A 13502-nucleotide genomic window follows, 5' to 3' on the forward strand; every position below is an offset into this window, starting at 1 on the left:
ATAGAAATTGTTTTTTAATTGTTTACCATAATACAAATCATTTATAGAAAATGGCATTGAAGAAAAACTACTCTACAAAATTTCGTATTTTAAGCATTCTATTCTTTATTTTAAGTGTAATAAACGAATGAAATAATTTAAAAGTGATTTAATTTTTATAAAAATGGAACAAATGAGCCCAAATGAGTGGCATTTGGCTATTTATAGGTTTTGGTTGCATCATTATCTATTAATACTAGTTACAAACATGTGCTTCGTACGGGTTGAATCACGTATTTTTAAAAAAAAAATCCTCTAAAGGAGAGATATTCAAATTACAGAACATTGCTAATCTTCGTAAATTTGATATTGGCCTTAAAGTTCACACAAATAGACACCATTGTGATGATTTAAGTGCTAAGAGAAATGCCTCAAATTCAAGTCCTTGTAAAGAGCCAAACTCAAAAAATTCTACTTTGATGTTCAAACCGTAAGCAAACAAAGTGAAAGTACATAACACATTACAGAAATTCAAAGCGACTCTAAAATAAAATAATGTTAATGAAGTAATGAATGGAAATAAAAACTTACTTTGAGTAACTTCAGAAAGAAGTAGGAAAAAAAAAACTCAAGCATAGAGTTCATAGTAAAAATAAAAGATTAAGATGTTAACTTATAAATTATAAGCTGCCTGTTTTTTTTTTTTTTTTTGAAGAAAAGCTGCTTGCTATTATATTCTAGATTGACATTTAGTTACGGAGTATTTATTGGTGGCATATATACAATAAGACTTCATTCACTGAATATAATGCACAAGTCTATGTACTTAAATTTTTTGAATGGAACCAGTATAGAAACTATGGAAACAATCACTAATTGTGTGATGAATATAATTTGAAAAGGAAAATCATAGTTATATTAGAAACTCATTAAACTTGTGAAATCAGAATATCAAGTAGATCAGGAGCCTTCAATTTACTTGACCTTCAACTTTGAGTTGTTAATGTAATGAGTTAGGATTTCTTGAGCTGCAATCCCTTGCCAAAACTAATTAAACTCAGAATTAGGCCTAACTTTTTTAGCTATGTACAATAATTGTCTGACTGTCTGCTACTGCTGCCGCTATGCTATTCCTTCTGTTTATCCTCATGCTCTTATCTTTTTTTGCAATTACTTTGGGATGATCTTCTCAAAAATTCTGACACCAACTTTGAGAAGGAAGAAGAATTGTCTTGTAGCAATTGAGGGTCTTGCTTTCCTCAATCAATGACTTCCAAAGCTCAAAGTCTCTAAATCGAGTTATGACATGAATTCGATCACCCTAAACCCATGAACAAAACAAAGATGCGGAGGTAAATTCAAATGAACAACATCAAACAACGTAAATAAACCATAAAAGATTTCGCAACAATTGCGACCAAATCCTTCTAACCTTTGCATCGCCGATAATCAGTTTCACGTGCTGATTTCCATTACTTCCAACGACAGTCCACGACTCAAGCAGCCTAAAACCGATTTTCCAAATGTCGGAGTCCTTGTTCAAATCCCTGATATAATTATAATCCCTTGACATAGAAAACCCTACTTAAAAACAAAGCAACTCATCACCAGACCATATTGCAACACCTCACAAACTTGTGTTTGCACTAATAACAGAATTTTCGTCGATTATTGTTGTGAAAGGATGCAGAGACACAGTCAGAGGCAACAAATTCAATACATATGATTAATCACATGTTGTTGCATGGAAAATGACATTTTCATCAATACAAATTAGAGATTGCAAGAAATTGAGTAAATTGCTAATCAATTGAGACTGAGATAGATAAGAAGAAATGGATGAACAAAATTAGCACGTTGTGTTTTTTCAAGACTAATAGTGGCGCACTCATTCCCTACTGTTTTTGCATCAATCACCAATTACTTCTAGATTCTTCTTGTTAAGGAATATAATTGTCAATACAAACCAACACAAATCAGTTGCAATATCTAGTATCTATACTCATAATTGCTGATACACTCTTTCAGAAAAAGATGAATCCACTGAACAAAGTATAACCCTATAAAGGAACCTCAACTTTTATTGTCCTCAATACATTGTGTTTCTACTATCCTCAGTCAAATAAACCAAATCCAGAAAAGAAAAAAAAAAATGGCTATATCTGCGCCAAGGCCACACAAAAATCTTGTGCATTAACAAACCTCATTCCACAAAAAAGAATTATATGCGTTGCATAATGTGAGAAGAACCAAACCTTTGAGAATATGCCAAATAAATTTTGCAAACCATGAATATCAAAAAATTCTATATCATGATATTTTCAGACATCAAATGAGAGAGTAAGAAAATTTTGTGTATCATTAGGAAGGGAAAGGTAAATTTACCAGCATTCAACAAATTATGTAGAAGAACCAAACCTTTGAGAACCATCAATATCAAAAGATTCCATATCATTAATTTTCGATACATCAAATGAGAAAGGAAGCAAATTTTCTGTATCATTGGCAGAATTTTCTTTATCATAAGTATTCAATAATTAAATAAAACATATAACATCACAACAACACACCACAATCCACATACATGCATGAAAAATGGCCACAAACAAAAACCCAAAAACATGAGGAAAATTAAGGGAAATAACTGCATCTTTCTAAGAAATTACTGCCGTTCATAAATGTGAAAATCAAGCAAGCATATTGCACAAATCTCAGCTATATGTACATTTCTAAAACATTTACCAAAGCATTATAAAGAATTGTTGTAGGAAAAGAGCATGTTCTATTTTGTTCAAGAGATTAGGAAAACAACATTATAATTATCATGATACAAATTAGAACCAATGAAGGAATCAACAATGTGTAGATTAACGTTACCTAATAGTTAGGTTTATAAAAGAGACTACAAGTGTCATAGACTAGCCAAAAATGGATTTTTGTCAATATTTACATCAGACAAAATGAAAAGAACAAATGACATCCCAAAGTCAAGATAGTTTACGATTACAGTCCAAAGCGATGCGTCAAAATAATAGAAGTTCAAATAGTTCAGCAACAAAGGTCTACTTTGGAACAACTCGAACGTGCAATTTCTTCGGTGACTTTTCGAGATCAAAGATGAGCTTACCACAGGGAAATAACTGCAATATTAGTTTAATGCATATTAACATAGATAAGATGTATGCGAATATAGTTACATATAATTTATAAAATGAAGGTAGCATAATTGATTTTAAACTAAAGAAAATGTATCATGACTTCTAATTTATCTTCCTATTATCTTCCTATAAAGTCTAGATAAATGCATGTATATGGATTATATGTACCCCGTTGACCAATTAACATTGTTGAAACAAATGGAAATTAAGCATCACTCCCGCATGTGCATCTATAGCTAGCACCATTTGACATTGATGTCTTCAAACATTAGGTGCAACTGTAATAATATCATCTAAACTGGTTAGGATTGAATTTAGCTGTTTTCCAAATAGTGATGCAGTATGTGTAACGCCTTATTTCTATTAAAGCGGTAAAACACACGAATAATATAAATATTCAAAAAATAGACGCCACATCATCAACAAAATCCAAAACAACATGCATGTATAAAAAATTTCAACAGTTGCAGCGGATATAAACCATATACTTTAAAAGCATACATGCCATGAAATCAAGATACAACATCATAAAAGTTCTCCAAATCCCGACAAATGGGCAAATCTCCACATGTAAATAAATCCAAAATAAACAATCTAGAATAATCATAAGACAGACATCCTAGATCAAAGCCTATCCTAAGACTCTAATGAAACGATAACGGAGATAGCTCCCGCTATCCAAGCAATCACCAAGCAACTCACCAAAGCAACTAATCCTGCACTTCGTCTACCCATCCATACAGACAGGTAGGCGGTCGAAATCACTGGGGGTAAGCTTTACATCAATCATAATCAACATAAACAAACATAGGCATTCAAGGATTCATGCATAGCACATATACATAACCATCCCTCCTAGAATACTAGCATCACATGATTATTATCCCCCAGCACATACATTTCAAGCTGTCAAATTACTAACATAGTATAGCAACATATTCAATCACTAACCAAGTCATCGACATAAGTTCATCATTCATCAACAACAATCAAGAAAGGATTACTCACATTATTCTTCATTTAGCATACTTAACTCAACAATACATGTCATCATTTCAAAGTTATAAGCAAGTAATTATAATTATCAAAGGAATCACCAAAACATATATGTATATATGCATATACAATTCTCACCTCATCACTATTACCAAAACATTTATCATCAAGTGTATAAGCACAAGTAAGCAATATATGCAATTAGAGCATAAATCATTTATTTACAACCATCAACAAAATCCACCAATGTACATATACACAATCCACATAGATCACATCATTCAACAATTTCACCAATGCACAAATTCATCAAGTCACATATTCAATTATGACACACTTCATCAACCAATCAATTCCAAATATCACAAGTTTGTATTCATCAAGCACACTTATCATCAACAATCATCATTCACATGTAAACAATTAAGACTCATGCCAATTATGCTATGCGCCTATTCCCGACACATATATGCATGTGGTACCAAATCACGTCAAGGTCGTCACCTTCGATGTAAGATTTCACACCCGTCTTACATTATCACCGAAGTAAAAGAGTAACCTTCCTTTACAACATCAAGACTCAACATGACTATGATGCATGGACATACAAGCAAAGACTCGACAATACAACATCACCTCATAATATTCAACAGCAATATAAAGGATAACCTCAAATTATATTGATCACCTCAACAACAATTGCATTATCAAGTATTTACGTCCACACAATCAATCAAGTCATAAATCAATTAAGAGCCATCACCACATCATCATCAATCATTTAGCATATATGCAATCACCAACACATCACCATCACTTAACATATATGCATTCACCGACAATATTACAATCCATTAACATATATGTATTCAACAACAATATCACAATCAATCAACATATATGCATTAATCAACATCAACTATATCATATAGTTCAACAACTCCATACAATTTCTCACAATTCAAATAAAGGGGAAAATACAACATATTATGATAAACATCATATTCAACACATGTAAAGAATTTACATATCTTCATTTAGTCATATAAAGCTAGTCACGAAAGATTTATAAGATAATTGGCTTAAGGAACCATTTCCGATAAAGTCTGTATCAAGTGGCAAACTGCCAACATTTATAATTCTCAAAATAAGGTAACTTATTAAAGTTTGAAAGCTTACAAATCAATCTTAATCAATCATGTAGTCATGAGCTTAACCCACTTACAAACTATTAAACATTAGTTCAAAGAATAGCTTAAGTTCGTATGAGAAAATCCAAATTCACATTTTCCACATTCCCACCCGAAATATCAAGTTTAACATGATTAAGATGTTTGACCAACTTTACAAGCCTTACCTAAGTCTATATGAGCTGTAGGTTAAACTTGTAATCTCATTTAATTCACGAAAGTTCATTTCGACAAAAATCCGAAATTACCAAAATTCAAGTTTCAAACCAAAAATGGAAAATCCCAAATTTGAATAAGTAAATCATGTAGGTTTAGGAGTTTAAACAGACATTAAACAAGTTGAAACAAGCATTTTACAAAGTTCGGATTGGTCCCCGAAAGCCCGGAACAAAAACTAAAAGGTGCTGAAACTGGGCATGTACGCTTAAGCTTCCTCCTGCACGCTGAAGCGTGCAAGTTCCAGTAGCTACTGTGACTGCACGCTTGGAGCACGCTTGAGCGTCCAGTCATCAGTTCTGCACAAAAACTCTCGGGTTTCTCCCCTTTTTCACCTAAAATCCTCAATTTTGATCTCCCAATGCCCAAATATGTTTCCAAATTTTGTTTACAGGTCATAGTACTTAAAATAGCTCTCAAGAACATATCAAACATAACAACAAATGTCATTTAAACATAATTCACCAAATCAACCCATTTTTACAAAACCAAGCACAACAACTTATTTCTCATCATCAAATCATGATTCATGAATACCCAAGCTATGAATCATCAACAACAATATCTCTTAACAACAACAACATCAATTAAACATGATTCTCATCACAATTCAACAACAATATAGCACAATTCAACAATTTGAGCATAATTCACAATATATCATTTTCACATACAATGAACATGCAATTTCTCCAACAACAATTCAATTATCACCAATTTCATGTATTCAAACATATCATCATATTAGGACACGAATTTCAACAACTATGAACAAATAATCACTTATTCAATTAAGCACTTAATCATGATATTAATGAAAATTACAACTAATTGATTATGGTTGAATTCTAACCCCTTTACCTTAGTTAGCAAAAATCCTAGCCCAAATTTAGCTCCTAGAATCTCCACCACCTCTTAGGTCTTCAAGTCTCCTCTCTTCAAACCCTTTTCCTTTTCTCTTGTACTTTCTCTCTCTACCTCTCTCTAAAAATCTTATGAAATGAAAAACGAATTATATTTCTCTTAAGACAAGGTTTATATAGGCTATTCTCAAATGGGCTTAACCCTATTGCCTTAGTGGGCTTAACCCACTCAATCACAATTTTAAAATGTTTCTACACGCTTAACGGTAAAATACTAACAACGGTCACTTACTGGCTCACAACTATTTACCACACTAGTAACTTAGTAAAATAATGGTTCTCACTAAATACTAAAAATAATCCCCACCAAAAATTACTAATTTACCCTTACTCACAAAATGACCACAATACCCTTCTTATACCGAATTCTAATAATCCCAACCAAAATACACACAGAGGCAATTAATCACATAAAAGCATATAAAAACACATATAAAACAATTTAAAACAAATCTAGCGAAAATCGGGTTGTTACAGTATGTATCCTAACACAAATTATGCACATGAAATAAAGAATAATGCAATATGTACTTTTAATTTGTGCGTAAAAAAACTCAAAGCATGTTTGTGCATAAAAAAAGCAAACCTTGACTAAGTTTATAAATTCAGCAATTGGCCTAACTTGAGACAGATTGGATAAATCGTTGTAGAAGAAGCTGAACTCTGACTTAAGTTCTGATTGAAGCTTTGACTCTGAGCTTGAGAAGTGTTATGGTCACGACAATAATTCAAGAAATGTGGTCAAAAAACAATCAAATCAGATTATGAAATAATAAGTTACTCTAACACTATATTGTGAAATCATAATGCAAACTTACTAAGTCTTAAACTTCTCAACAAATCTTAACTAACTCATCTAACCTTTGCATTACAAATAATGAGCTTCATATGCTGATTCTCATTACTACCAGCCACAATCCAAGAATCCAGCACTCCAAATCCTATTTTCCAAATGTTCAAATCATTTTTGAGATCCTTAATGTAGTCATAATCCATTGACATAGAAATACAATAATACATCATTTATTTTTATTCCCTTTCACTACAAGAAAAAATGCATTTTGCGACTTTTAAAATGACAGATTGCGACTGTTAGAAGGGTCGCAAATGTACATTTGCGACTGTTCCCCAACAGACGCGGATGTTAGGGTCGTAACTGTCTTTTGCGACAGTTTAGAGAACAGTCGCAACAATTGCCGCAAAAGGTACTGCGACAGTTCCCAACAGTTGCAAATGTAGAGCTTTCACTAGGTTTTGAAGGGACTTGCGACCCCTCACGACTGTCGCAAAGTAGGCACTTTAATTTAATTTAAATAGGCTTGCGACCCTTCAGAACAGTCGCAAATGTTTAGTTTTTTTTAAAAAAAATTAAATGGGGCAATTTTTGTTGACGATTTAAACAAATATATTAATGAATACTTAAAATACAGAAATATATAACTAAAAACATCTAAATCCCATTATATGAATCCACAAAAATGTTACAAAATCAAACAAGGAAAACATAAGAGTTTATGAAACTGACTCCCATCTTTAAGATCTTTATCAGTTGAGTATCCTAACTTCGGGAGAGTTTCTGCCACACACACTGCTACATGAACCTTATTTGCAAACTTGTAGCAGAATCGACAAATACTCAATCGTTGTAACCCTCCAATATAACCTACAAAAAAACACCTTATTTAATCAATGGTCATCATATCTATCATCTTTATAAATCAATATGAAATTCCAATCAATTGATATGAAACACACTGAACATATTGCCTAAAGACATAGAACTCTTAGTAATACTAATAGCCATACATCCATGAGTATTTTACATCTATTTTTATTTCTATTGTTTGTTTCTGAACACAGAACTAGCAAAGACCCAAAAAATAAAGCAAAATACAGCCATTGTAATTACGCCTATTGATCACCCAACAACCTGCTGGACCTATGACAGCCCCCACGCAACAAAGAAAAAACTGCACTTCACATCAAGTAAAAATGCAGCCAGCAGACCCACAAAAACCCGCAAAACCTCCAACACAACAGGCAGCAGCCGTAGCGCAACACAACACAACACCTATCACAGTCCTATAGTTTGTGTTCCATTCGAAAGAAAAAATGATAAGACAAGAATCTAATTCACAAAATAGAAACCCGATAACCTCGGCCTATGTTTTCTCAACAAAAAATATACCCCCTAGCAAAAAGTGAAAAAAAGAGGACATAACTAGATCAATTCAACACTACTACTCTTATATCAATATAAAGATCAATTGTGCCACGTAACAATAATTAATACTCAACATACATATTATGTAATCAAACAACACCAAAATAAAAACAAGTTTTGAATGGAAGATTCATAAATTGACTACAACCAAAACCAAAAGTTGAGACTGGTTTAATACATGCAATGGTTCAAAACCAGCTTAACTAATTCACCAAAACAAATCCAGTTTTTGTATAAAACCAGGTGGTTCAGTTTTGACATACAAACCAAAAAATGAAATTGAAGGGAATAACTACCTCTGAAATAGCGTTGGAAGTTTTGAAAGATCCCTAAAACCTCCTCCTAAATTAACTTCACTTTCATGACCTGAAAAAGATATCATACATTTAAAAACAAAAAAATTGCTATCATATTTTAATGCATCAGAAAATTTGAAGGAAATACGATTTTCGATCTGAGAAAGAAAATATGCCTACCAATCAGATTTTATGTTCTTCATCAAAAATCGCTATCATGTTTTAATATCATACACTTAGAAACCAACGTTTGCGTATAGTCACACCTTCACTCAGCGGGGTTTAACTTACAACAAAAGCTAACTAACACACACAGTTATAACTGCAATACTAAAATCAATCTATAGAAACTGCATAAATTACAATTACTTAAATATAAAATCAATCTATAAAAAACAATCAAATAATTGAGCGTAAACAGAAAACGAACCAGCAGAGATCTAAAAAAAAAATCAAATTTTACAAATAAACAAAACACAAGGAAATGAAAGAAACAAGAAAATAGGACAACAAGAAAATGACACAAATTATTTGAGGAAGAATCCAGTTTGATTTTAGCACTATTGGTGATAATAAATCTTTATTAGTCAAGGTAAATGCTAAAATGATTTTGCTGTCATTATAGAAGTACCTTTTAAATAAGCCACCCATTGAAGCTCCAACGACCAATTTCGTTATAGCATACTTCATCACTTCCTCTGCCACTGCAGATGCCACATCATCTGATTCAATCACTACAACTTCTACATGCACCTGTTTCAACAATAGTATAAGAATGCAGTTCCTATAGTGCACTATTTGTTCAAATTAATATTCATGAAGAACAATATCTTACCTTTCTCTGCTCACACATTTTCTTAAAAGGTAGAAACATTTGATTTGTCTCCAACTCTATTTCCTTTTTGTATGTAGCTGCAACATCATCACACACTTGTGAAATTGGGAGAAAATTTCCCACTGCAAGTACAAAAATGTTGAATTATCATAACTAAAAAATAATCTTGTAAAATCTTCCACGGCTATATCATAACAGCTATAGTCACTTCTTGAAAAAGAAATAAAAATATAGCTATAGTCACTTATGTATAATAAAATCATTTGTTATATGAAAAATATTAGAGTTAGCCATGTAATTACTATTCCTATCATGCTGATAAGTGATAACTTTATACATGGCCAAAAAACTATTCTACAGTTTTATCGTTGTTGAGATCCTCTTATTCAATACACATTATTTCACGCTTCAGATGTTCGGCCCTGAACATGTTGGCCATACACATTATTTCAACATCGTTGCTACATATTGACTAAATATGCGACCTAAATTGTGTTTATAAGGCTTGGGCAGTTCTCCTCACCTGAAAATTCGGTTTTTGTGAGGTTGAGTCATGTTAACAAAAGTAAGGGAAACATAAAAGTTCTGACTTTCATACAGAATGCGAGACTGCCAATCATAAGTCATAACAGCCCTATAATATGTTAGACCAGCAAACCTGGTTCTAAAGTAAACATATAAATAAACGCACAAAAACACAACAGTTGATCATAGAGTTTGGCCAATTGTTCCTACGTCTTCGACGGTGATCAAAATTCATTAACCAATCTCTTCAAGATACAAATGCATCTTCATTTTACAGAAAAAATGTTTTTCAACTTTTAAATGCATAAAATTGTTACTTTGTATTGTAAAAGAAAAACAAAAACTATTAATTGTTAAACACAATAAACAATCATATTACTTGGTGTGGGAACGACAACTATACCAGCATGAACATGTATGAGCTTGAAGATAATCATTCCCTTTGGAACAAACTTGTCAAGTGCCCATTGTAGAACATATTTGCTTTTCTTGTTACCCTTGAATAGTCAAAAAGGAACACAAGAAACAAAAGATAGACCTTTTCCTTCCAACCAGATTGAATAAGTAGCTTCAAAGACATTGAGCTGCCATTTTTACCTGTAAATTTCCCCCACAAAAAATTACAAATTCATAATATGTTGAGAGAACCACAATAGTTATTAATAATAACTTTCTAATTTAAATAATAATATTTATTAATAATAAGGTTCCAATTTTCTAGAAATTAAAACAAAAATATTGAAAGAAAATCAAAAAACAAGAGGGATAAAGAAGAAAATACTTACGATTTTTCATTATGTTTGGATTATCTCTTTTTCCAGATGAAAGATGAAGTGACGAAACAAATCTGACCTGAGACTGGGGTTTAACGAAATTGGGAACGGATTAGGTTTCATTTGAGGGTTAAATCTTCTTTTTCGGTTGGAGTTTTGAATCGGACATGAGAGAAGAAAGAAGGGATGATCGATTGAAGGTTTAGAGCAATCGTGAGATAAGAGAGGGTATTTTGGGACGGCCGATTGGGTTTCGCTTTTGGGATGTTTTGGATGGACAGAGGGGTTTTTTGGTGGTGAGATTTTTTGTCTTTTGATAATCCAGGAGAGAGAGAAAGGGCTAGTGCGCTATATGTTAAAAAGCATATTTAATTTCACTCCAAAAGTTGCAGCGGTTGGCTTTACCCGTCGCAAGACCCGCCTCAAATATACAATTGCGACCCTTATTATTGAACAGTCGCAGATTATGTGTCGCAAAATGACAAATTTCTTGTAGTGTTTGTTCATTCTGATATCGAAAGAAGCTAACATATTTCTATGTGATCAATTTTTGTATCATCAAATCAACCTGATCTTAAATGCAGAAATTTCTGTATCATCAACTTTCTGGACCTCAATGATATGACAAAAACAAATTTACACCAATCAACTTTCGTACGGCTCAATGATATAGGAAAGAATAAACCAAATATGAAAACTGTTACAACTTTAGGATTACTCACAAAAACTAAAATAACCCACATGCATCAATTTTTTTTTCAACTTCAGTACCAGAAGCTAAAATAACAATTGTGTCAAAACCTTACCATGAGCTAAAATTCAATCATCATGACCTCTACTATATTCCACATAACAAAGGAAGATTTTTCTACAGTCATGCAACATAACAATATCTGGTACATAATCCATTAACAATTGAAAAAAAACAAAAAACAAAACCCTTAAAATGCAGAATCGTGAAAAAAGGAAGAAAGCCACCTATGATGAAGCAAAAATTAAAACAGTGTCGAAAAATGAACCCCTCAAGCCATTAAAATCAGTCAACTCAAGTCATGCATGGTCTCAGAACCATGAAAAAAAGGAAGAAAATGACCTCTTTTGAAGAAGAAAGTGAAATAGTGTTCCCAACTGAACTTAGATAGCGTTTGGCCAAGGTTTTTTACGGTCTAAAAATTACTTCAAAACAAAGTTAAAATAAAGGCCTTTAAGAAAGAAACTAAAGTTGTTTGGTTCTTTGTTTTTTAGATTTAAAGCTATTTTAAAGTTAAATGTTATTTGGCCAAATATTGTACAAACTTTGATTTTATTTTTTTTATGGTGTCCGGGGTTCGAACCTCAGACTTGGCATATATTTATGCATTGTTACTATCAACTGAGCTAAGCTCACGAGGACAAAACTTTGAATTAATTATGAATTAACATAATAAATAAATAAAATGTTTAAAATATTTTCTAAAGGCTAAAAATGTTAAAAAAAATGAAAGTTTTTTTTTACAAATACTATATTTACTCAATAACGTTTATTTTGTGTAAAATGAATACAAATTTGTATCAACATATAAATGACTTGTTAAATATTTGAATATAGGAGAAACAATTTAAGGAGCCTGAAATAATAACATAAATAATATCAAAATAGTTGGTTTTTTCTATTTCAATTATACTTTATAACAAATTTCGTTATAAAAATACCATGTTTTTGGTGTCTTTTAAAAAAATAAGAATTTTATATTATATGATATTATATTTGTTACATTGTTGGTCTCATGGAAACATATATGTTTATTTTTTTTAATAAGAAAAAGATATGCATAGTTTATTACAATATAAAGGTGCAATATATATATATATAAAAGTATAATTTTTTTAGGCATCTATACCTTTTTTGAAGAAAAGACATCTACAATTTTAATTTTAGTTAAAATCAAAATTTTATAAAAATAATCATACGCATTATGCAGCGCCAAAAAAAATTATACGCATTATCGTGACAAAAAAATAGACACACGTAAAGTATTACTCTAAACTCTAATGTGTGTGTATGTATATATATTTGCGACGTTGAAGAAAGAAAATAAAATTATTTAGTAACATTAAATGACAGTGTGAATAAAAATATTTTTGAGGTTGTGATGATTAAACGATATTGAAATTAAATATATAAGTGATAAAAAGATAATAAAATTTATTTGAAAAAAAAGGTAGTAAAATTAAATGGAACCTCCTTAAAAAAAATTAAATGGAACGGTTCAAAAAATAATTAAATGGAAGAAAAAACATTGAAATATAATATTAAAAAATAAAAGAAAAGTTTCCCAACGTGAATTGAAGAGAGATGCTTGTGAAATAAATTGTTGAGATGTTGTTTTTTGAAGTAACATTCAACA

At 31.5% G+C, this 13502-nt stretch overlaps 1 long non-coding RNA gene across 16 annotated transcripts; it reads right to left on the reverse strand.

Annotated features, from left to right (window-relative positions):
* Positions 1-736: 736 nt before the first annotated feature.
* LOC25497538 (uncharacterized) lies at positions 737-11516 on the reverse strand. Of its 16 annotated transcripts, none has more exons than XR_003007126.2 (10): positions 11128-11515; positions 10746-10939; positions 9818-9939; positions 9614-9735; positions 8983-9052; positions 7988-8125; positions 7281-7403; positions 7049-7155; positions 3306-3415; positions 3082-3119 (listed from the first exon to the last, which is right to left on the reverse strand). It is a non-coding gene; the product is annotated as an uncharacterized lncRNA (long non-coding RNA). The 16 variants fall into 16 exon arrangements; XR_003007125.2 differs by having other exon boundaries at positions 7049-7160; XR_003007122.2 differs by having other exon boundaries at positions 7324-7403; positions 11128-11514.
* Positions 11517-13502: the final 1986 nt, after the last annotated feature.

Source organism: Medicago truncatula, chromosome 7 (genome assembly GCF_003473485.1).
Source record: "Medicago truncatula cultivar Jemalong A17 chromosome 7, MtrunA17r5.0-ANR, whole genome shotgun sequence".
Lineage (NCBI taxonomy): Eukaryota > Viridiplantae > Streptophyta > Magnoliopsida > Fabales > Fabaceae > Medicago > Medicago truncatula.